Source organism: Lolium rigidum, chromosome 4 (genome assembly GCF_022539505.1).
Source record: "Lolium rigidum isolate FL_2022 chromosome 4, APGP_CSIRO_Lrig_0.1, whole genome shotgun sequence".
Classification (NCBI taxonomy): Eukaryota; Viridiplantae; Streptophyta; class Magnoliopsida; order Poales; family Poaceae; genus Lolium; species Lolium rigidum.
Window position 1 is genome coordinate 29,164,621 of NC_061511.1, and position 26,834 is coordinate 29,191,454.

At 42.4% G+C, this 26,834-nt stretch overlaps 1 pseudogene; it reads right to left on the reverse strand.

Annotated features, from left to right (window-relative positions):
* Nucleotides 1-1,514: 1,514 nt before the first annotated feature.
* Nucleotides 1,515-21,223, reverse strand: LOC124646817 (annotated as a pseudogene).
* Between the last annotated feature and the right edge of the window lie 5,611 nt (nucleotides 21,224-26,834).

Below are 26,834 nucleotides of genomic sequence, written 5' to 3' on the forward strand. Positions count from 1 at the left end.
TAATGTTGGGGGGATGACCCCCGGTATGCCAAAGGCATGCCAAACCGGATGGTTTGAGCCATCAAGATACCGGTTTAATGTTCGTACCGGAACTTAGAGATAAGAACTTAGCTAAGTGAAGCTAAGCCGGTATCCCCAAGAGGGGTATGCCGGAACCGGATAAGAAGACACCGGGTTACCGGAAAGAAGAGCAGGTCGGCAGGACTGGTCAAAGATTCTCTCCGAGCTAGAAGACAAGGATGAGCTAAGCAAAGTAACTTTAAACGAAGGGCTGACGATAAAGAGAAGGATGACGGTCAAAGAAGCCGGAGGACGTCAGCATCCCTGATTAAAGAGGACTCCGGTGTCTTCTATGATTAAAGTAGCTTTGTAAAGTAGTTTGCCTAGTCAAAGATGCCATTAGGGTTTCTTGCCCTGTAAGCCACCCTCTCCCCTATATAAGGAGAGGGGGCAGCCCCTCTTACGGGCGGACACATGAACACAGAGGAACTTGTACTGAGAAACTTGTAACCTGTTGAGATCAATAGAGAAGATGATCTAGAGCGAGTTCTTCCTTATGTCTTTCTTCTTTAACTTCTAGCCTTGGCTAAGTTCTTGAGGAAACCATCCGGAAGTTCATCCCATCTAATCACAAAGCCTCCCCCGAATCCTCTTGCGTCCATTCGGCCCCAACTTAAGCCATCCTATGGCATCTGTTTATTCACCACGACGACAGTTGCCACACATATAATCTTCTTACTATAAGTATGTCTCGTATTAGTTCAGAGCCTCATAAAGCGTGTGACCGATTGGCTAAAGCTTTTGGTTGTGCAAGATGATATATCCTAGAAAATCGAAAAGCCAATTTGGATCTTGGGCACCAGTGCTATTGTCATATTAAAAAAAATAAAAAATTAGATTTATGTGCTTACAAAAATTATGTAAAAAAATTCTAAAAGCTGATCATGTATCCCACCAACGAAGAAAATTTCAATTACAAATGATTTGTTTTTCGAGATACACAAAAATGACAAAGCTTGATTTCTTTTTGAAGATTTGAATCACTATACTCAGATCCACACATTTGTTATTTTTGTGTAGCTCAAAATACAAATTATTTTCAGCTAAAAATTTACACATATGTGGAATACAATACTGGCTACATCATAATTTATTTTCAGATTTTTCTGAAACTTAGAGATGCGATTTTTAATTATTTTTTAAATAGGGATCACTGGTGCCCATATACACAAATCTCTATCATCTGGAAAATAGGCAAATTGTTGGCTGGACCGATGTTTTGTATCTGTGACGGATAATGTAGATCCAGTGTGGACGTGTCTTTCCTTATATTTAGCTCATAACTGATTTTGTTGTAACAAGACTTAGTTTTATTGATACCGCTGGACCTACACTGCAACAACAGTTGACAAAAATTATATAGTAGGAGTACTACATAGAAACCGATTAGTGACAAGAACACTGCTTCCCCACTTGCAGAATCCGGAAATTTGCCAAGAAACATCCATGCAGGTTCAGCGGAGCCTCGCTAGTTCCTCATGGAACCCGTCGACATGCTCCTTCCTGACGCAGAACGCTATCACGTTGATGCCATCGCCGCTGCCATCCTTCCTAGAGCACGGTGGGCACATCACGGAGGACGGCAGCAGCGTCGTCTCCATGTTGGCAATCACCCTGGCTGGCCTCCCGCCGCCCAAGTCCATCTCCTCCATTCCGATGCGACCCCAGCTCGTTAGCACCAGCAGGCCGTACCTGCACATGGCGTCAACGAGCTCCTCATCCGGCACCACTACTGGCCCCTCGAGGGTGGACGTTATCATCTCCTTGCCGCGCTTGACCAGCTTCACCACCTCCACGATGCTGCCATCTGCCACAGCACCGCTCGCCGCCGTGATGAGCTGCGACGTAACACAATTGCCGTAGTACCCGTTCTTGGCCCCGATGCGGTTCCGCACGTTGACCGTGAACACGAGCGGCGCGGGTGAGCCAGCAAGGTTGTCGGCGGCGCGCTCGGTGATCGCGCGCGTCCGGCACTGCTACATCGCGGCGGCTACCACCTCGAACGTCGAGCACGACAGCTGACCCTGCCGGAGTAAATCGGCCTTGACGCGGTTAATGAAGCTCCAGGGGATGGTCACGTCGGTGTAGGCGAAGTCGACGTGCTCGCACCGGGCGAGGCGTGAAGCTAGGGCGTGATGACGCGTAAAGCACACGCCCGTTGGGAACCCCAAGTGGAAGGTGTGATGCGTACAGCAGCAAGTTTCCCTCAGTAAAAAACCAAGGTTTAATCGAACCAGTAGGAGTCAAGAAGCACGTCGAAGGTTGATGGCGGCGGGATGTAGTGCGGCGCAACACCAGGGATTCCGGCGCCAACGTGGAACCTGCACAACACAACCAAAGTACTTTGCCCCAACGAAACAGATGAGGTTGTCAATCTCACCGGCTTGCTGTAACAAAGGATTAGATGTATAGTGTGGGTGATGATTGTTTGCGAAAACAAGTAGAACAAGTATTGCGATAGATTGTATTCGATGTAAAAGAATGGACCGGGGTCCACAGTTCACTAGAGGTGTCTCTCCCATAAGATAAATAGCATGTTGGGTGAACAAATTACAGTTGGGCAATTGACAAATAGAGAGGGCATGACCATGCACATACATGATATGATGAGTATAGTGAGATTTAATTGGGCATTACGACAAAGTACATAGACCGCTATCCAGCATGCATCTATGCCTAAAAAGTCCACCTTCGAGGTTATCATCCGAACCCCTTCCGAGTATTAAGTTGCAAACAACAGACAATTGCATTAAGTATGGTGCGTAATGTAATCAATAACTACATCCTCGGACATAGCATCAATGTTTTATCCCTAGTGGCAACAAGCACATCCACAACCTTAGAACTTTCCGTCACTCGTCCCAGATTTAATGGAGGCATGAACCCACTATCGAGCATAAATACTCCCTCTTGGAGTTAAGAGCAAAAACTTGGCCAGAGCCTCTACTAATAACGGAGAGCATGCAAGATCATAAACAACACATAGGTAATAGATTGATAATCAACATAACATAGTATTCTCTATCCATCGGATCCCAACAAACACAACATATAGCATTACAGATAGATGATCTTGATCATGTTAGGCAGCTCATAAGATCCGACAATGAAGCACATGAGGAGAAGACGACCATCTAGCTACTGCTATGGACCCATAGTCCAGGGGTGAACTACTCACTCATCACTCCGGAGGCGACCATGGCGGTGAAGAGTCCTCCGGGAGATGATTCCCTCTCCGGCAGGGTGCCGGAGGCGATCTCCTGAATCCCCCGAGATGGGATTGGCGGCGGCGGCGTCTCTGTAAGGTTTTCCGTATCGTGGCTCTCGGTACTGGGGGTTTCGCGACGAAGACTATATGTAGGCGGAAGGGCAGGTCAAGAGGCGACGCGAGGGGCCCACACAACAGGGCCGCGCGGCCAAGGGCCAGGCCGCGCCGCCCTGGTGTGTCACCACCTCGTGGCCCCACTTCGTCTCTCCCTCGGACTTCTGGAAGCTTCGTGGAAAAATAGGCCCCTGGGCGTTGATTTCGTCCAATTCCGAGAATATTTCCTTACTAGGATTTCTGAAACCAAAAACAGCAGAAAACAACAACCGGCTCTTCGGCATCTCGTTAATAGGTTAGTGCCGGAAAATGCATAAATATGACATAAAATATGCATAAAACATGTAGATATCATCAATAATGTGGCATGGAACATAAGAAATTATCGATACGTCGGAGACGTATCGGCATCCCCAAGCTTAGTTCTCGCTCGTCCCGAGCGAGTAAACGATAACAAAGATAATTTCCGGAGTGACATGCCATCATAACCTTGATCATACTATTGTAAGCATATGTAATGAATGCAGCGATCAAAACAATGGTAATGACATGAGTAAACAAATGAATCATAAAGCAAAGACTTTTCATGAATAGTACTTTCAAGACAAGCATCAATAAGTCTTGCATAAGAGTTAACTCATAAAGCAATAAATCAAAGTAAAGGTATTGAAGCAACACAAAGGAAGATTAAGTTTCAGCGGTTGCTTTCAACTTATAACATGTATATCTCATGGATATTGTCAATGTAAAGTAATATAACAAGTGCAATATGCAAGTATGTAGGAATCAATGCACAGTTCACACAAGTGTTTGCTTCTTGAGGTGGAGAGAGATAGGTGAACTCGACTCAACATAAAAGTAAAAGAAAGGCCCTTCGCAGAGGGAAGCATTGATTGCTATACTTGTGCTAGAGCTTTGGTTTTGAAAACAAGAAACAATTTTGTCAACGGTAGTAATAAAGCATATGTGTTATGTAAATTATATCTTACAAGTTGCAAGCCTCATGCATAGTATACTAATAGTGCCCGCACCTTGTCCTAATTAGCTTGGATTACCGGGATTATCATCGCAATACACATGTTTTAACCAAGTGTCACAAAGGGGTACCTCTATGCCGCCTGTACAAAGGTCTAAGGAGAAAGTTCGCATTGGATTTCTCGCTTTTGATTATTCTCAACTTAGACATCCATACCGGGACAACATAGACAACAGATAATGGACTCCTCTTTAATGCATAAGCATGTAGCAACAATTAATGTTCTCATATGACATTGAGGATATATGTCCAAAACTGAAACTTCCACCATGATTCATGGCTTTAGTTAGCGGCCCAATGTTCTTCTCTAACATTATGCATGCTCTAACCATTAAGTGAGTGGTAAATCTCCCTTACTTCAGACAAGACGAACATGCATAGCAACTCACATGATATTCAACAAAGAGTAGTTGATGGCGTCCCCAGGAACATGGTTATCGCACAACAAGCAACTTAATAAGAGATAAAGTGCATAAGTACATATTCAATACCACAATAGTTTTTAAGCTATTTGTCCCATGAGCTATATATTGCAAAGGTAAAGAATGGAAATTTTAAAGGTAGCACTCAAGAAATTTACTTTGGAATGGCGGAGAAATACCATGTAGTAGGTAGGTATGGTGGACACAAATGGCATAGTGGTTGGCTCAAGGATTTTGGATGCATGAGAAGTATTCCCTCTCGATACAAGGTTTAGGCTAGCAAGGTTATTTGAAACAAACACAAGGATGAACCGGTGCAGCAAAACTCACATAAAAGACATATTGTAAACATTATAAGACTCTACACCGTCTTCCTTGTTGTTCAAACTCAATACTAGAAATTATCTAGACTTTAGAGAGACCAAATATGCAAACCAAATTTTAGCAAGCTCTTTGTATTTCTTCATTAATGGGTGCAAAGTATATGATGCAAGAGCTTAAACATGAGCACAACAATTGCCAAGTATCAAATTATTCAAGACATTTTAGAATTACTACATGTAGCATTTCCCGATTCCAACCATATAACAATTTAACGAAGAAGATTCAACCTTCGCCATGAATACTATGAGTAAAGCCTAAGGACATATTTGTCCATATGCAACAGCGGAGCGTGTCTCTCTCCCACACAATGAATGCTAGGATCCATTTTATTCAAACAAAACAAAAACAAAAACAAACAGACGCTCCAAGTAAAGCACATAAGATGTGATGGAATAAAAATATAGTTTCAGGGGAGGAACCTGATAATGTTGTCGATGAAGAAGGGGATGCCTTGGGCATCCCCAAGCTTAGACGCTTGAGTCTTCTTAAAATATGCAGGGGTGAACCACCGGGGCATCCCCAAGCTTAGAGCTTTCACTCTCCTTGATCATATTGTATCATCCTCCTCTCTTGATCCTTGAAAACTTCCTCCACACCAAACTCGAAACAACTCATTAGAGGGTTAGTGCATAATAAAAATTCACATGTTCAAAGGTGACACAATCATTCTTAACACTTCTGGACATTGCACAAAGCTACTGGACATTAATGAAACAAAGAAATTCATCCATCATAGCAAAAGAGGCAATGCGAAATAAAAGCCAGAATCTGTCAAAACAGAACAGTCCGTAAAGACGGATTTTATTTAGGCACCCGACTTGCTAAAATAAAAATGCTCAAATTGAATGAAAGTTGCGTACATATCTGAGGATCACTCACGTAAATTGGCATAATTTTCTGAGCTCCCTACAGAGAGGCAGGTCGAAATTCGTGACAGCAAAGAAATCTGTTTCTGCGCAGTAATCCAAATCTAGTATGAACCTTACTATCAAAGACTTTACTTGGCACAAGAATGCACAAAACTAAGATAAGGAGAGGTTGCTACAGTAGTAAACAACTTCCAAGACTCAAATATAAAATAAAAATACTGTAGTAAAAACATGGGTTGTCTCCCATAAGCGCTTTTCTTTAACGCCTTTCGGCTAGGCGCGAAAGTGTATATCAAGTATTATCAAGAGACGAAGTATCAACATCATAACTTGTTCTAATAGTAGAATCAAAAGGTAACTTCATTCTCTTTCTAGGGAAGTGTTCCATACCTTTCTTGAGAGGAAATTGATATTTAATATTACCTTCCTTCATATCAATGATAGCTCCAACAGTTCGAAGAAAAGGTCTTCCCAATATAATGGGACAAGATGCATTGCATTCAATATCCAAGACAACAAAATCAACGGGGACAAGGTTATTATTAACGGTAATGCGAACATTATCAACTCTCCCCAAAGGTTTCTTTATAGCATTATCAACAAGATTAACATCCAAATAACAATTTTTCAATGGTGGCAAGTCAAGCATATTATAGATTTTTTTAGGCATAACGGAAATACTTGCACCAAGATCACATAAAGCATTACAATCAAAGTCATTGACCTTCATCTTAATGATGGGCTCCCAACCATCCTCTAGCTTCCTAGGAATAGAAGTTTCACGTTCTAGTTTCTCTTCTCTAGCTTTTATGAGAGCATTTGTAATATGTTTTGTGAAAGCCAAGTTTATAGCACTAGCATTAGGACTCTTAGCAAGTTTTTGTAAGAACTTTATAACTTCAGAGATGTGACAATCATCAAAATCCAAACCATTATAATCTAAAGCAATGGGATCATCATCCCCAATGTTGGAAAAAATTTCAGCAGTTTTATCACACGCAGTTTCAGCAGTTTTAGCAGTTTCCGGCAGCTTTGCAGGCTTTGCATTAGAAGTGGAAACATTGCCAACACCAATTATTTTACCATTATTAGTAGGAGGTGCAGCAACATGTGGAGCATTAGCATTGCTAGTGGTGGTAATAGTCCAAACTTTAGCTACATTATTCTCTTTAGCTAGTTTTTCATTTTCTTCTCTTTCCCACCTAGCATGCAATTCGGCCATCAATCTTATATATATTCTCATTAATTCTAACTTGGATGGCATTTGCTGTAGTAACAATTTTATTTTCAATATCCTTATTAGGCATAACTTTCGATTTCAAAAGATCAACATCAGAGGCAAGACTATCAACCTTAGAAGCGAGAATATCAATTTTATTGAGCTTTTCCTCAACGGATTTGTTAAAAGCAGTTTGTGTACTAATAAATTCTTTAAGCATAGCTTAAAGTCCAGGGGGTGTGTTCCTATTATTGTTGTAAGAATTCCCATAAGAATTACCATAACCATTACCATTATTATAAGGATATGGCCTATAGTTATTACTAGAATTGTTCCGATAAGCATTGTTGTTGAAATTATTATTTTTAATGAAATTTACATCAACATGTTCTTCTTGAGCAACCAATGAAGCTAATGGAACATTATTAGGATCAACATTAGTCCTATCATTCACAAGCATAGACATAATAGCATCAATCTTATCACTCAAGGAAGAGGTTTCTTCGACAGAATTTACCTTCTTACCTTGTGGAGCTCTTTCCGTGTGCCATTCAGAGTAATTAATTATCATAATATCAAGAAGCTTTGTTGCTTCACCAAGAGTGATGGACATAAAGGTACCTCCAGCAGCTAAATCCAATAGGTTCCGCGAAGAAAAGTTCAGTCCTGCATAAAAGGTTTGGATGATCATCCAAGTAGTCAGTCCATGGGTTGGGCAATTTTTAACCAAAGATTTCATTCTTTCCCAAGCTTGTGCAACATGCTCATTATCCAATTGTTTAAAATTCATTATACTACTCCTTGATACGTCTCCGACGTATCGATAATTTTTTATGTTCCATGCCACAATATTGATGATATCTACATGTTTTATGCATATTTTATGTCATTATTATGCGTTTTCCGGAACTAACCTATTGACGAGAAGCCGAAGGGCCAGTTCCTGTTTTCTGCTGTTTTTGGTTTCAGAAATCCTAGTAAGGAAATATTCTCGGAATCGGACGAAATCAACACCGAAGATCTTAGAATCCCCGGGAGCTTCCGAACACCCGAGAACCGTCGGAGAGGGGCCACGGGGGGCCCACACATGGTGGCGGCGCGGCCCAGGAGGGGGCGCGCCGCCCTAGTGTCCGGTGGCCCCGCACCCCCTCGACCTTGCCCTTCCGCCTATTTAAAGCCTCCGTCGCGAAAACCCCGACACGTTCGACGAAACCGGAGAAAACCTTCCGGAGTCGCCGCCATCGCGAAGCCAAGATCCGGGGGACAGGAGTCTCGTTCCGGCACGCCGCCGGGACGGGGAAGTGCCCCGGAAGGCTCCTCCATCGACACCACCGCCATCTTCATCAACGCTGCTGTCTCCCATGAGGAGGGAGTAGTTCTCCATCGAGGCTCGGGGCTGTACCGGTAGCTATGTGGTTAATCTCTCTCCTATGTACTTCAATACAATAATCTCATGAGCTGCCTTACATGATTGAGATTCATATGATGATGCTTGTAATCTAGATGTCATTATGCTAGTCAAGTGGGTTTTACTTATGTGATCTCCGGAGACTCCTTGTCCCACGTGTGTAAAGGTGACAAGTGTGTGCACCGTGTGGGTCTCTTAGGCTATATTTCACAGAATACTTATTCACTGTTATGAATGGCATAGTGAAGTGCTTATTTATATCCCTTTATGATTGCAATGTGTTTTGTATCACAATTTATCCGTGTGCTACTCTAGTGATGTTATTAAAGTAGTTTATTCCTCCCGCACGGTGTAATGGTCACGAGTGTGTGCATCGTGTAGTACTTGGCGTAGGCTATGATTGTGATCTCTTGTAGATTATGAAGTTAACTATTGCTATGATAGTATTGATGTGATCTATTCCTCCTTTCGTAGCGTGAAGGTGACGAGTGTGCATGCTATGTTAGTACTTGGTTTGGTTATGTTGATCTGTCATGCACTCTAAGGTTATTTAAATATGAACATTGAATATTGTGGAGCTTGTTAACTCCGGCATTGAGGGTTCGTGTAATCCTACACAGTTAGTGGTGTTCATCATCCAACACGAGGGTGTAGAGTCTAGCATCTATCTATTTATTCTGTTATGTGATCAATGTTGAGAGTGTCCACTAGTGAAAGTATGATCCCTAGGCCTTGTTCCTAAATACTGCTATCGCTGCTTGTTTACTGTTTTACTGCATCTCTACTGTCCGCAATATTACCACCATCAACCACACGCCAGTCCTGGGCAAAGCACTTTTCTGGTGCCGTTGCTACTGCTCGCATTTATTCATACCACCTGTATTTCACTATCTCTTCGCCGAACTAGTGCACCTATTAGGTGTGTTGGGGACACAAGAGACTTCTTGCTTTGTGGTTGCAGGGGTGCATGAGAGGGATATCTTTGACCTCTTCCTCCCTGAGTTCGATAAACCTTGGGTAATCCACTTAAGGGAAACTTGCTGCTGTTCTACAAACCTCTGCTCTTGGAGGCCCAACACTGTCTACAAGAATAGAAGCACCCGTAGACATCAAGCACTTTTCTGGCGCCGTTGCCGGGGAAGAAAGGTAAAAGGCACTCATACTCCGGTCCCAGGTAAAATACTTTTCTGGCACCATTGTGTGTGTGCTCGAAGCTATTTCCTTTAGATCCTGCAATTGCATCTTTTTGTTTCTTGTTTACACTAGTTTGGCATAATGGACAACAATGAGCTTCTTATTCTATTTCCTGATTTAAGACATGGATGGTTTGATGGGAAAATTAAAAAACCCATGAAACATATTAGTATGAACACTTTGAATACCATTGTTGCTAATGATATAGAAAGTTCTAAGCTTGGGGAAGCTGGTTTTGATGAGCATGATCTTTTTAGTCCCCCAAGCATTGAGGAGAAAATTTACTTTGATGATACTTTGCCTCCTATTTATGATGATTATAATGATAGTAGTCTTTTAGTACCGCCTGTTATGGAGGATAAATTTGATTATGATTACAATATGCCTCCTATATTTGATGATGAGAATAATAATGATAGCTACTTTGTTGAATTTGCTCCTACTACAATTAATAAGAATAACTATGCTTATGTTGGGAGTAGTAATAATTTTATGCATGAGACTCATGATAAGAATGCTTTATGTGATAGTTATATTGTTGAGTTTGCTCATGATGCTACTGAAAGTTATTATGAGAGAGGAAAATATGGTTGTAGAAATTTTCATGTTACTAAAATGCCTCTCTATGTGCTGAAATTTTTGAAGTTACACTTGTTTTATCTTCCTATGCTTGTAACTTTGCTCTTCATGAACTTGTTTATTTACAAGATTCATTTTCATAGGAAGTGGGTTAGACTTAAATGTGTTTTGAATTTGCTTCTTGATGCTCTCTTTTGCTTCAACTCTTATTTCTTGCGAGTGCATCATTAAAACTGCTGAGCCCATCTTAATGGCTATAAAGAAAGAACTTCTTGGGAGATAACCCATGTGTTTATTTTGCTACAGTACCTCTATTTTATATTTGTGTCTTGGAAGTTGTTACTACTGTAGCAACCTCTCCTTATCTTAGTTTTGTGCCTAGTTGTGCCAAGTAAAGTCTTTGATAGTAAGGTTCATACTAGATTTGGATTACTGCGCAGAAACAGATTTCTTTGCTGTCACGAATCTGGGCCTAATTCTCTGTAGGAAACTCAGAAAATTATGCCAATTTACGTGAGTGATCCTCAGATATGTACGCAACTTTCATTCAATTTGAGAATTTTCATCTGAGCAAGTGTGGTGCCTCAATAAAATTCGTCTTTACGGACTGTTCTGTTTTGACAGATTCTGCCTTTTATTTCGCATTGCCTCTTTCGCTGTGTTGGATGGATTCCTTTGTTCCATTACCTTCCAGTAGCTTTGAGCAATGTCCAGAAGTGTTAAGAATGATTGTGTCACCTCTGAACATGTGAATTTTCGATTATGCACTAACCCTCTAATGAGTTTGTTTCGAGTTTGGTGTGGAGGAAGTTTTCAAGGGTCAAGAGAGGAGGATGATATACTATGATCAAGAAGAGTGAAGAGTCTAAGCTTGGGGATGCCCCGGTGGTTCATCCCTGCATATTTCAAGAAGACTCAAGCATCTAAGCTTGGGGATGCCCAAGGCATCCCCTTCTTCATCGACAACTTATCAGGTCACTTCTCTTGAAACTATATTTTTATTCGGTCACATCTTATGTACTTTACTTGGAGCGTCCTGTTTGTTTTTGTTTTTGTTTGAATAAATGCTTGTGTGGGAGAGAGACACGCTCCGTTGGTTCATATGAACACATGTGTTCTTAGTTTTTAATGTTCATGGCGAAGGTTGAAACTGCTTCGTTAATTGTTATATGGTTGGAAACGGGAAATGCTACATGTAGTAATTGATAAAATGTCTTGGATAATTTGATACTTGGCAATTGTTGTGCTCATGTTTAAGCTCTTGCATCATATACTTTGCACCCATTAATGAAGAAATACATAGAGCTTGCTAAAATTTGGTTTGCATAATTGGTCTCTCTAAGGTCTAGATAATTTCTAGTAATGAGTTTGAACAACAAGGAAGACGGTGTAGAGTCTTATAATGTTTACAATATGTTTTTTATGTGAGTTTTGCTGCACCGGTTCATCCTTGTGTTTGTTTCAAATAACCTTGCTAGCCTAAGCCTTGTATCGAGAGGGAATACTTCTCATGCATCCAAAATCCTTGAGCCAACCACTATGCCATTTGTGTCCATCATACCTACCTACTACATGGTATTTTTCCGCCATTCCAAAGTAAATTGCTTGAGTGCTACCTTTAAATAATTCAAAATTTATCACCTCTGATTTGTGTCAATGTTTTATAGCTCATGAGGAAGTATGTGGTGTTTATCTTACATTCTTGTTGGGCAACTTTCACCAATGGACTAGTGGCTTCATCCGCTTATCCAATGATTTTGCAAAAAGAGTCGGCAATGGGATTCCCGGTCCCAAATTAATTAACCTAAATAGACACTCCTCCATGGTATGTGATTGTTGGACGGCACCCGAAGGATTCGGTTAGCCATGGCTTGAGAAAGCAAAGGTGGGGAGGAGTGTCATCATAATAAAACTAAAATAAAAAGGCACTCCTTCATGGTATGAGATTGTTGGCGGGCACCCGAGGATTCGGTTAGCCATGGTTTGTGAAAGAAAGGTTGGAAGGAGTGCCACCCAAAAATAAAAATAATTCATGGGAGCCGCTCTTTGAAGGTTTGTCTGGCAAGGGGGTTAGAGTGCCCACTACCATTCGTTGACAACAACAAACACCTCTCAAAACTTTACTTTTATGCCCTCTTTATGTTTTCAAAACCAAAGCTCTAGCACAAATATAGCAATCAATGCTTCCCTCTGCGAAGGGCCATTCTTTTACCTTTTATGTTGAGTCAGTTCACCTATCTCTGTCCACCTCAAGAAGCAAACACTTGTGTGAACTGTGCATTGATTCCTACATACTTGCATATTGCATTTGTTATATTACTCTATGTTGACAATATCCATGAGATATACATGTTATAAGTTGAAAGCAACCGCTGAAACTTAATCTTCCTTTGTGTTGCTTCAATGCCTTTACTATGAATTTATGAGTTAACTCTTATGCAAGACTTATTGATGCTTGTCTTGAAAGTACTATTCATGAAAAGTCTTTGCTTTATGATTCATTTGTTTACTCATGTCATTACCATTGTTTTGATCGCTGCATTCATTACATATGTTTACAATAGTATGATCAAGGTTATGATGGCATGTCACTCCAGAAATTATCTTTGTTATCGCTTACCTGCTCGGGACGAGCAGGAACTAAGCTTGGGGATGCTGATACGTCTCCGACGTATCGATAATTTCTTATGTTCCATGCCACATTATTGATGATATCTACATGTTTTATGCATACTTTATGTCATTATTATGCGTTTTCCGGAACTAACCTATTGACGAGAAGCCGAAGGGCCAGTTCTCGTTTTCTGCTGTTTTTGGTTTCGAAATCCTAGTAAGGAAATATTCTCGGAATCGGACGAAATCAACACCGAAGATCTTAGAATCCCCGGGAGCTTCCAGAACACCCGAGAACCGTCAGAGAGGGGCCACAGGGGGCCCACACATGGTGGCGGCGCGGCCTAGGAGGGGGCGCGCCGCCCTAGTGTCTGGTGGCCCCAGACCCCCTCTGACCTTGCCCTTCCGCCTATTTAAAGCCTCCGTCGCGAAAACCCTGACACGTTCGACGAAACCAGAGAAAACCTTCCAGAGCCGCCGCCATCGCGAAGCCAAGATCCGGGGGACGAGGAGTCTCTCGTTCCGGCACGCCGCCGGGACGGGGAAGTGCCCCGGAAGGCTCCTCCATCGACACCACCGCCATCTTCATCAACGCTGTTGTCTCCCATGAGGAGGGAGTAGTTCTCCATCGAGGCTCGGGGCTGTACCGGTAGCTATGTGGTTAATCTCTCTCCTATGTACTTCAATACAATAATCTCATGAGCTGCCTTACATGATTGAGATTCATATGATGATGCTTGTAATCTAGATGTCATTATGCTAGTCAAGTGGGTTTTACTTATGTGATCTCCGGAGACTCCTTGTCCCACGTGTGTAAAGGTGACGAGTGTGTGCACTTGTGTGGGTCTCTTAGGCTATATTTCACGGAATACTTATTCACTGTTATGAATGGCATAGTGAAGTGCTTATTTATATCCCTTTATGATTGCAATGCGTTTTGTATCACAATTTATCCGTGTGCTACTCTAGTGATGTTATTAAAGTAGTTTATTCCTCCCGCACGGTGTAATGGTGACGAGTGTGTGCATCGTGTAGTACTTGGCGTAGGCTATGATTGTGATTTCTTGTAGATTATGAAGTTAACTATTGCTATGATAGTATTGATGTGATCTATTCCTCCTTTCGTAGCGTGAAGGTGACGAGTGTGCATGCTATGTTAGTACTTGGTTTGGTTATGTTGATCTGTCATGCACTCTAAGGTTATTTAAATATGAACATTGAATATTGTGGAGCTTGTTAACTCCGGCATTGAGGGTTCGTGTAATCCTACACGGTTAGTGGTGTTCATCATCCAACACGAGGGTGTAGAGTCTAGCATCTATCTATTTATTCTGTTATGTGATCAATGTTGAGAGTGTCCACTAGTGAAAGTATGATCCCTAGGCCTTGTTCCTAAATACTGCTATCGCTGCTTGTTTACTTGTTTTACTGCATCTCTACTCGTCCGCAATATTACCATCATCAACCACACACCGAGTCCTGGGCAAAGCACTTTTCCGGTGCCGTTCCTACTTGCTCGCATTTATTCATACCACTCGTATTTCACTATCTCTTCGCCGAACTAGTGCACCTATTAGGTGTGTTGGGGACACAAGACACTTCTTGCTTTGTGGTTGCAGGGTTGCATGAGAGGGATATCTTTGACCTCTTCCTCCCTGAGTTCGATAAACCTTGGGTAATCCACTTAAGGGAAACTTGCTGCTGTTCTACAAACCTCTGCTCTTGGAGGCCCAACACTGTCTACAAGAATAGAAGCACCCGTAGACATCACTCCTCAAAGATATAATTTTAGCAGGGGGATAATATCTACCAATAAAAGCATCCTTGCATTTAGTCCATGAATCAATACTATTCTTAGGCAGAGATAGCAACCAATCTTTAGCTCTTGCTCTTAAAGAGAAAGGAAACAATTTTAATTTTATAATGTCACCATCTACATCTTTATACTTTTGCATTTCACACAATTCAACAAAATTATTGAGATGGGCAGCAGCATCATCGGAACTAACACTGGAAAATTGCTCTCGCATAACAAGATTCGAGAAAGCTGGTTTAATTTCAAAGAATTCTGCTGTAGTAGCAGGTGGAGCAATATCTGTGCATAAGAAATCATTATTATTTGTGGTTGTGAAGTCACACAACTTAGTATTTTCAGGAGTACCCATTTTAGCAGTAGTAAATAAAGCAAATTAGATAAAGTAAATGCAAGTAACTAATTTTTTTGTGTTTTTGATATAGAGAACAAGACAGTAAATAAAGTAAAGCTAGCAACTAATTTTTTTGTATTTTGATATAATGCAGCAAACAAGAAAGTAAATAAAATAAATCAAGACAAAAACAAAGTAAAGAGATTGGATTGTGGAGACTCCCCTTGCAGCGTGTCTTGATCTCCCCGGCAACGGCGCCAGAAATTTAGCTTGATGACACGTAAAGCACACGCCCGTTGGGAACCCCAAGTGGAAGGTGTGATGCGTACAGCAGCAAGTTTCCTCGCAAGAAACCAAGGTTTAATCGAACCGAGTAGGAGTCAAGAAGCACGTCGAAGGTTGATGGCGGCGGGATGTAGTGCGGCGCAACACCGGGGATTCCGGCGCCAACGTGGAACCTGCACAACACAACCAAAGTACTTTGCCCCAACGAAACGAGTGAGGTTGTCAATCTCACCGGCTTGCTGTAACAAAGGATTAGATGTATAGTGTGGGTGATGATTGTTTGCAGAAAACGATGAGAACAAGTATTGCGAGTAGATTGTATTCGATGTAAAAGAATGGACCGGGGTCCATAGTTCACTAGAGGTGTCTTTCCCATAAGATAAATAGCATGTTGGGTGAACAAATTACAGTTGGGCAATTGACAAATAGAGAGGGCATGACCATGCACATACATGATATGATGAGTATAGTGAGATTTAATTGGGCATTACGACAAAGTACATAGACCGCTATCCTGCATGCATCTATGCCTAAAAAGTCCACCTTCAGGTTATCATCCGAACCCCTTCCAGTATTAAGTTGCAAACAACAGACAATTGCATTAAGTATGGTGCGTAATGTAATCAATAACTACATCCTCGGACATAGCATCAATGTTTTATCCCTAGTGGCAACAAGACATCCACAACCTTAGAACTTTCCGTCACTCGTCCCAGATTTAATGGAGGCATGAACCCACTATCGAGCATAAATACTCCCTCTTGGAGTTAAGAGCAAAAACTTGGCCATAGCCTCTACTAATAACGGAGAGCATGCAAGATCATAAACAACACATAGGTAATAGATTGATAATCAACATAACATAGTATTCTCTATCCATCGGATCCCAACAAACACAACATATAGCATTACGGATAGATGATCTTGATCATGTTAGGCAGCTCACAAGATCCGACAATGAAGCACATGAGGAGAAGACGACCATCTAGCTACTGCTATGGACCCATAGTCCAGGGGTGAACTACTCACTCATCACTCCGGAGGCGACCATGGCGGTGAAGAGTCCTCCGGGAGATGATTCCCCTCTCCGGCAGGGTGCCGGAGGCGATCTCCTGAATCCCCCGAGATGGGATTGGCGGCGGCGGCGTCTCTGTAAGATTTTCCGTATCGTGGCTCTCGGTACTGGTGGTTTCGCGACGAAGACTATATGTAGGCGGAAGGGTAGGTCAAGAGGCGACGCGAGGGGCCCACACAACAGGGCCGCGCGGCCAAGGGTCAGGCCGCGCCGCCCTGGTGTGTCACCACCTCGTGGCCCCACTTCGTCTCTCCCTCGGACTTCTGGAAGCTTCGTGGAAAAATAGACCCCTGGGCGTTGATTTCGTCCAATTCCGAGAATATTTCCTTACTAGGATTTCTAAACCAAAAACAGCAGAAAACAAGCAATCGGCTCTTTGGCATCTCGTTAATAGGTTAGTGCCGGAAAATGCATAAATATGACATAAAGTATGCATAAAACATGTAGATATCATCAATAATGTGGCATGGAACATAAGAAATTATCGATACGTCGGAGACGTATCAGGGCGTTGGCCAGCTGAGGTATCTCCGGGAGGGACCTGTCGTACCTCACAGGGACGACAGACGGCGAGGGGAACCCGCGGGCGAGCTCGCCGACGGCCTGGAGAAACTGCGCCACCCCGAAGCCGTCGGCCACGGCGTGGTTCCACGTGACCGCGAGGACGTACCCGCCGCAGGCGAACTCCGTCACCTGCGCCATGAGCAGCGGGTCGGACAACCAGCAGCGCCCACCGTAACGGAAGGCGAGGTCGGCCAGCTGTATCGCCAGCGGCGTGTGGAGGAACCTGGCATCCTCCAGCATGCAGTTGGCCGTCGTGGCGACGAAAGCCACGCCTTCGCCGGTGCAAGCTATCTGAAAAATGTATTACTTTTTATTTTTTTTTAAATGCGTTGCAAATCTAAAAATGGGCGCCCCGGTGGACGCACACCCAGACGCAAACGGACACTCGGACAAAATATATCCGCGGGACGATGCAAACGGACACTCGGACAAAATATGTCCGCGGAACGACGCAAACGGACGCTGCCGACCACTTTTGGGCGTCCGAAATGCGTTGGAGATGATGTATTCATTTTGCATGCATCATATGCCCCACACGTGGAGACGTTCAGGGGCCGGCCTACCGACTTAGCACGGCCGCACATGCCAGACTTCGCAGAGGACGGCCCTGCTCTCCCATAGATCTGTCAACTCTGGATGAGGAAGGACAAAGTGTTGAGGCCCCCTGTGCAGTCTCACCGGCGCCGCCATACCTTCTCCTGCCTAGGCTCACTGCCGTCGCGAACGATGAGACCGCCAGTAAAGAGCGCGGGCGTCAGTGTGCTAACAGACGCAAAGAGCGTCAAATAGGATTTGCCGGCCAGCCTGCGCATACACTGTTAAAAGCAATTAGTTGATGGGTTGAAAGTGGTTTGCTGATGGTTTAATGTGGTTCGTTTTAGGCCAGAGGCTCACGACATGATAGTTTGGTTTAATGGTGAACACTTGCTTCAAAAGAAAGAGATGGCGAACACGCGTTTGCACTTAAAAGTAGTTCTTTAAGAAATGTTCTGCCGTGAGTCTTCTCGATAAGAGTTCTAAGGAATATACTCGCTTCGTTGATAGTTACTTGGCTTTTTAGGTTTAAGTCAACGTTGGATTTGTTAATTTGTATAATTTTTTTAAAATGTAAAATCTATACTGTTAGAATCGTCATAAAATATTTTTTTATGTTATGTCATAAACTTGTCATGATTTTTAAAATAATTCAAATTCAAAAAATGGTTCACCAGGTTAAAATTATTCCTAATTTGAAAAGTTCATAATTAAAAGAACATTTTTACCGAGTAGAAAAAACGGAGAGAAAAACGAAAACAAAGAAGAAAAAAACAAAAAATAGAAAACAACAAAATGAAATAGAAAAAAGCGCAAAAAGAAAGAAAAAAACACTTACTGGGCTGAGGCCAGCACGGATAGCATGCGGGCGAGTGGGATTACCGTTTGCAATAAGCGAAGAATAGCATTTGCGGAATTCGGCCCTGATCTCGATGATCCGCTAGATGGCCCAGATTCCGACTTACATGTCGCTCTAAACGTCCATATTCCTTTCAGGCACCTGCCTACATGAAAATTGAGTGTTCTTCATTGTGGTGGGTGTCTAATCTTGGCGCGTTCAGTCCTAGAATTAACGGTAATCTTCCGCATGCTCACTTTGGATCTCCCACACCATGGCTCTTCAACGCACTGAAGAAAATTATTAGAAGCTTCTTCTGGAAAGGTGGTGAGGATGCAAAGAGTGAACACTGCCTAGTTGCGTGGGAGGCCGTTTGCAAGCCAACAATCTATGGTGGGTTGGGTCTTCACAGCTTGAAGCTAATAAACACGGCATAGCGTACGCGCTGGTGCTGGCTTGCTAGAACTGCCTGTTATCATCCGTCGAGTGAACTCGATGTGGCGTTTGTATCACGTCAAACCGAAGATCCTTTTGGAACTCACATTCTGGAGCGCAAACTGGTGAAACGAGGTAACAACTCTCACCTTCACGTGCTCATGGCCCAGCATGGGAAGATTATGAGACTCTCAAGGCACGTTTTCCAGATGCAGCAGCGTGGGGATACAATGCGTCTCAAGGGGAGGAACCTGCAATGCTACGGTGGTTGCACTGACAGAGTGATGCAGGACATGCGAGTAGGCGCGAAGCATGGAGAGTTTAAAAATGTGAGCTGGGCGAAATGGACCGTGTAAAAGAAATCTCGAATCCACTTTTCTTTTATGTAATCCTTCTTTCTTTTTTTGGCTGTGTGCATCCATAATACTATTAGAGTATTGCGTTGTTGCAGAGGCTGCGTGTAATTGATATCTTCTTGATATTAATATATACTCCTTATCGAAAAATTATTCTTATCTCATGCTTCTCCCCATATATATACTATTATATTGGAGTAGGTCGTAGCTTGTCAAACGCATTTGGTGAAAGAGAATCACCATAGTTCAATGTGTTTGGCATTGCCTAAAAACTGTGGTATTAATACTGCATTATTCCTCAAACTGTGATGTTTTCGAAGTATAAAGAAACAGCACATGACCTTTTTTTTGGAACGGTAAAAGTTAGAAAATTACGATGAGTGTGCGTGTCGGGCGGAAGACGCAGATGACACATCCGTGCTTGGGAGGGAGAGACGGGTGCTGCCGAGCTGGCCAATGCCAGCAAGTTAAGCATGTGACCTCTGCTACAGTCCTCATTGTTGGCGATGTTGCTGGCTTAGTCCTCCAGCCACTTCCTGGCAAGCAGCTCTCCTGAGCCACAACGCATGCAACCTCCACACCTTGCTGTTGTGGAGGTCTTATGAACACTATCCAAACATGAAAAAGTATTCTTCAAACTTTAAGAAAGCTCTGATATATCAAAATTGTAGTATCTTACGCCTAGGAAAAAAACTGTAGTTTTTTAATACTTTAGTTTTTCACATACTTTGCTACCTACCAAGGAGAATTGATCTATAAGAAACGGTGAAAGCATGATGACGAATTCCCAGCTCTAAGATCCAAATGTAGGTGCCAAAGCGTGTGCTCTCTTTTATTTTCTTACATTTTCCAAGAGATCAACAAAAACTCAATGAAAGTTTGACATGCATCCATAGCCTAAGACATAATTTTAAAAGACAGGGTACTTGGCAGATTGATGGTCGGTTCTGTTCCATTTTGTGCTGCCACGGAGCATGTGATGTGGTGGTTGATGCCGATTCAGGTGTAAGTTGGGAGAAACGTAACTTTTTTAAAAAAAATCTTGGAGGAGATAAGCAGCGTACCCTCCCATGAAAACAAGGTCGAAGAGGCAAACAAATGTTGTTAGCATAGAATATTATCACAATATATAAGCGAGCGGAATATATGTGTGACATTAGAGAAGCTACTATACTTGAACACAATTTAGGAGAAGAATTTATTTAGTGATGCCATGTATAGAGATATAAGGTAGGTATTTTAGAAGAGCTACTGGACATGCTCTAAAGTGTCAAGATGGGAGAAACCAAGGAGGAAAAGATTGGTGAGAGAGATGTATTTTACCATGTACCGATGTTAACGAGTTACAACGAAAATAAACTACTTCAATTGCAGTATACTTTACCTTGCCAATGTTATTCTTGCATATTATGTCTTTTTTTATTAAAAGACATATTGTTGTAGTTTGAAAATTTATTTGTCTTCATAGAAATAAAGTCTAATTAACTGAGGTATGATTGATGTTGATTCATAGCACCGCCACTTTTCCTTATACACTTACATGCATGATATTTGTCTGAACATAAAAGGTCAGCTTTCGGTGCCGGCCGTTGCTCAGTCCTGCCAGTTATGGGAAGCTTAGTAGCTCTGGCGCCTTCTCTGATCGTGCTGCCTAGAATGTTCTGTTGCTGGACCAACGTTTGCATCCAGGCGCAAGAGTTTCCCAATTAAATAATGGTCTTCGCAGGCTCCTCTTTCTGAAAATATGTCGACGTGGCTGGCCTGGAGGAGGAGACGCTGGATTTCTGATCGCTTAGATGCGCGTGGATTGCAACATCAGCGTCACTGCCCCTTTTGTCTGCAATCTCCCGAGATGATTGATCATCAGATGGTGCAGTCCCCATTTGCCAGACAGATTTGGTTCGATGTCTTCCACGTACAATCTACAGGCCATTAAACCATTCCCCACCGAACACAATATACATGATTGGTGCCTTGGTTGATACTGGCGGCTGACATCCTTCCGAATGGGGAAAGAGCAGAGTTCAATACGATTGTGACCACAGGTATGCGGCACGTTTTTCCGGAGTGAAATAGCAGAACCTTTCGAAGATTTAAGAAAATCTGAAAAATACCTAGACGTCGATAATGTTGTATGTTACAAACGTGCAAAATATGAAATCGACTTACCTTAGATTTTTGCATTTCCGTGTAGCCAAATATAAGTTACTACAATCGATTCATAATAAATACCGTGGTTTTAGTTCATTTTTATCCAACTTTGAACTAAACCATGCAAGGACGAAGACAAGGGGGGCGAGGGGGCCTGCCCCCCCCCCCCTATTAAAGCACAGAAGAGGGGGAAGAGCACGTCCGGTGCAAGAAGGAAGCATAGTGAGAGCGACTGATCGAGTGAGAAGCAAATGAAAAGCTCAGTGTACGTTGTTGTCGCTGCTGCTGCGTTGGCGGCCGCTGTTGGCGCGCAAGGGCAGCATTTTTGCTTGCCCTGCAGCTCACCGCCGCCGCCAATGATGAATCTGCCTCCGCCTCCACCTGCGTTGTTGCCTCCCCCGGCATATGCCCGCCTCCACCAACGCTGGGATGGTCACGGCGCTCACTAGCTTCGCCATCGTTGCGGCGGCTGGCATCGCGTGGCTTGTGCGCAGATGCTGGGACAGCGGCCAGGGCGGCAACCTTGGATACTGACGCCGCCAGCGACTGGTGACCCCCACCCAGCGCTAGCTACGATCTCCTTGTAATTAGCTTTGGGGCGTCTGTGTGTGTTTACCTTGGATCGAGGAAGTAGCTTCAGGGCGTGTGTGCCCGGTCGCGTAATTCTATTCCCAGTGTGTTCTATGTGCACGTACCGGTTTGATGAATAAATTTACTATGTTATACTAGCACAATACCTATGCGTTATACGGGTTACCTTATATTGACAATTGTAGCTAGTGTGATAAATGAAAAGATGTTATATAGAAGCGACGAATTTAGCTCTCTATATTTATTTGGGGACCTCTCTAAACATTTTACTATACTTCGGTATGTGTTGTTACTCCAATTTACTCTTGCGAGTGAGGCTCTTGAACATGACTAGGGATGGAGCTAGGGGGTGCCAGCGGGGGCCATGCCCCCCCCCCCTACCTATGCTGAAATTTTGCTGAAAGCCCCCTAAAATATATCCAAATTGACCCTTCAATTTTGAATATTTGCCTATCTAGCCCCCTCCAAGCAAAATTTTGTTCAATTAGCCCCCTCCAAACTATATTCCTGGCTCTGTCTTTGAACATGATTGTATTGCACACCAAAGTTCCCAATCACCCACTTTATTGAAATTTTCATGGGTACAACCCAGTTAGCGTTGCAAAAGCAACTAAACTAAGTATGGGAGGATAACCATTACAACAATTGCCAAATTCAATCATAATATGTAGTACATAATCAGCACATAATCAGCGTACAACATCTCTAGTTTGTATGGCTTAAACTACATATGCCATGCAAGCTACTTGCGATTTCAAAATTGTGATAACAATTCTTTTCGGCAGTTTCCGAAGCAACATCTGAACGCCATATTATTCAGGTAGAATTCTTGAAACACTATATTACCACCAGCAAACATAAAGCTACCGGAACTCGAAACGGTGACACCGATGCATTTCAGAAATTACTAGCATCACTCCGAGATATTAACTAACAAATTTAGAGGAGAAGGGCCGCAGCCCCAGCTCCGCACTTGTATTAGAAGGCGCGCGAAGCAGAGTTTTGGATACTAGCAAATCATCACCTAGGTGATGCACTCTAGGATTTTAAGTAGAGATCCCGCCGAATACAGCAAACATTCTTCACTCTTCTTCAGCGCGCGTTAGGAGAAAATTCAGTAGCATGAGCTAAGTTTCTGGTACTGCATGAAAATATTGAGTACGCAGATACATTATCAACAAAAGGGTCATGAGGCCAAGAGGTTGGCCAAGACCCAAGAGGTTGGCATCGCAGTAGCAAACGCAGCTGCGCCTGGAAATCCGCCCCTGCTGCGGCTCCGTCTTCTCTTCTCGAAACAGCAACAGCGCTGCCGTACCCGTACACGCACATCTCACCGGCGACCCATTTCCCACTGCTAGAGTTGACTATTGGGTCTAGCATAATGACATACATCTATTTAGCTAATCTATCTATCTATCTATTATATACTAAAAGCAAGATCCGGATGTTTAATAAAGACACTAGGTTAATCCACATCATGAATATTATTCATGATTTGTTAGATCTAAAATCAATGGTTATGATTTAGATAAATAAACGTAACATAATTCTATTTTCATCTACACATATTAAGTCTTTGTCACGTCTTTGACTCCCATGTACACGGTTTTGTTTAAAAAAAATATCTTCACTAACACATTCTCTGGTACATCCCGTAATTGGTTATAGAAAAAAAAAAAAGGCTGCACTTCCGGCCATAGCCTTTCTTCTAAGGGATTCTCACGATGGATCAAACTTTAAACACTTAGCCTATTCAGTGGTCTCCCCTAAAAATTTACGGATTGCCTACGCACCATGGCTGGCTGCTTTTTCGAAATGGAGGCATAAGCCCCAGCCCCATGGCTGGCTGCTGGAACGCCAAGTTCCTTAAGAGAAGTATTTGGGTGCGCTCAGGTGCTGGCCCAAGCTAAGTCCGTTCACAAGTTGTTTCTATGTGCTCGATCAATCTACCTGGCTTGGACATGGGATGTGCTATAATTAAAGTATCAGCGGGGCAACATGTAGATATAGTTGATGAATATATACCGATCTATATGTGTGTAATCATTATTTTGCGAGAAGTGCATGGTTAAGTGTACAAAACTAATCAAGGCATTCAACGTCTAATTCACGTTGAACTATCTCAGAGTTCAATGCGAACCAACATCCACATATCAAATTATACTTTTTTTCTCCAGCACATTGATGCGAGGAAGGTGGGGCGTTTCTAGACTACTAAATAAATCCATAACGGTTACTCCTATCTGTGAATTTACTGATAAAAATCAGTTGGGGCCCAACTCCCATCTGTGAATTTACTGATAAAAATTGATAAAGATTATTCCAAAAATATCGATAATAGTGAATTTACCTTCTGTCTTTGTACTTGACTACCATGTTGTCTCGGCTGCTGCAAAAACTTGAGGGGGTGAAGCGCCATTGTGGTGACCCAGCGTACCACTGCATGGCGTAGTACATAATTCGTTGACATAACACAAGTGAAACATCGTTCCACTCATATTACATCCCTCAGAGTGGTACAACAGAAACATATGCGAGTCCAATGCATGTCTATAGAAGGATACACAAACTGTTTACAGAAGATCAACACATCCTCCTACTTTACAGTGAGGTAAAACTTCAAATAAAACTCCCGAAGAACGACTCGTAGTCTAATTTATTGCTAACCCAAGTTTAAGAGCTACTTGGCTTGCTATAGAAATCTAGCTACTTAGGTGCTATGATTAGGGAAAGGTTCCCTTCTATTACTAGTCTAAGTTTCCACTTTAGTTGCTGCAGAAGTTAACTTCATTAACTTCTTTGCTTGGATTCTTCATCTTGTTGCAGTTGACTCCTTTTTCTTCGAGTTCCACGGTAGTTTCTCCTTCGGTGCCTTGATCTAAGAAGGGGGTTCAAATGGGAGGGAATGGGTACAAGCGTACTCAACAAGTTCATATTAGGAAATAGGTGTATTATGCACTAGCTACAGCCATAGACCAGAAAGTCATAGGCAAATGCAAGTTTTCATAAACATTTCTTCAAAAGGTTTATTTTATTCTGAAAACTATGCCCGTCAGTCTTCACAGGTTGACCAGAACTTCACGGAGTTCCTTTCCTGCCGCGTTCGTAGTTTAAAGAAGAATGTTTAAAGAACTGTCAAAGATGCTATAATGCATAGTATGAGATGCAATCGTCCCGAGCGTAACCTAACCTTGATGATTTAGGATTGGTGAGTTGTAGAGATTTGTTTAGGGTGTGTTGCACTTTTAGGATGGTGCTCAAACAAGTTTCTTATTAGGGTTGGTTGTATTAGCATCATAAACAAATGATATAATGCATTATAATAAGCATACACATAAAGGAATTATAGTTGAATAATAGGTAAAGAACAATTGTCAATTTTAAGTTCTATGGTGCATGGTTGATGATTACCTATATTATACTTCAAAAGAATAATTTTGAAGAACAGATTAAACAAGAATAAGAACTACTATAATTAGGAGCTATGGGCTTCTAGGGTTTACTATTAACATCACATTTGCTTCACTTAAGTAATTAATAATGGGTTTCTAAGCTAAGTGGTTTATTATTTCCTAAATAGGGTTTAGTTGAATAGGAGCATGTGATGTGCATTACTACACAATGTTGATATTAGGCTTGATCACCATGGTTTTACTAGGTAATGATGGTTAAGGTTGATTCCAATGGTGTGATACTAAGTATGGTGATCAATGGTGTGTTAACATGTGAGTAACATGTGTCACTAGTGGATCATACAGGGTTTATTCAAGAATAATGGCATGAAATGATGATCTCATATGGTTAAGCCTAAATTCAATTTTAGTGGATCCTGACTTGTATTAATTGATTCAATAATAAGGATCGATAGGTGATACGCGTACAACACGCGTCCGTTGGGAACCCCAAGAGGAAGGTGTGATGCGTACAGCGGCAAGTTTTCCCTCAGAAAGAAACCAAGGTTTATCGAACCAGGAGGAGCCAAGAAGCACGTTGAAGGTTGATGGCAGCGGGATGTAGTGCGGCGCAACACCGGGGATTCCGGCGCCAACGTGGAACCTGCACAACACAACCAAAGTACTTTGCCCCAACGAAACAGTGAGGTTGTCAATCTCACCGGCTTGCTGTAACAAAGGATTAGATGTATAGTGTGGATGATGATTGTTTGCAAAGAACAGGAAAGAACAATAGCAGCAGATTTGTATTTCAGATGTAAAGAATAGGACCGGGGTCCACAGTTCACTAGAGGTGTCTCTCCCATAAGATAAATAGCATGTTGGGTGAACAAATTACAGTCGGGCAATTGACAAATAGAGAGAGCATGACAATGCACATACATGATATGATAAGTATTGTGAGATTTAATTGGGCATTACGACAAAGTACATAGACCGCTATCCAGCATGCATCTATGCCTAAAAGTCCACCTTCGAGTTATCATCCGAACCCCTTGCGGTATTAAGTTGCAAACAACGGACAATTTCATTAAGTATGGTGCGTAATGTAATCAATAACTACATCCTCGGACATAGCATCAATGTTTTATCCCTAGTGGCAACAAGACATCCACAACCTTAGAACTTTCACATCACTGTCCCTGCATTTAATGGAGGCATGAACCCACTATCGAGCATAAATACTCCCTCTTGGAGTTAAGAGTAAAAACTTGGCCAGAGCCTCTACTAATAACGGAGAGCATGCAAGATCATAAACAACACATAGGTAATAGATTGATAATCAACATAACATAGTATT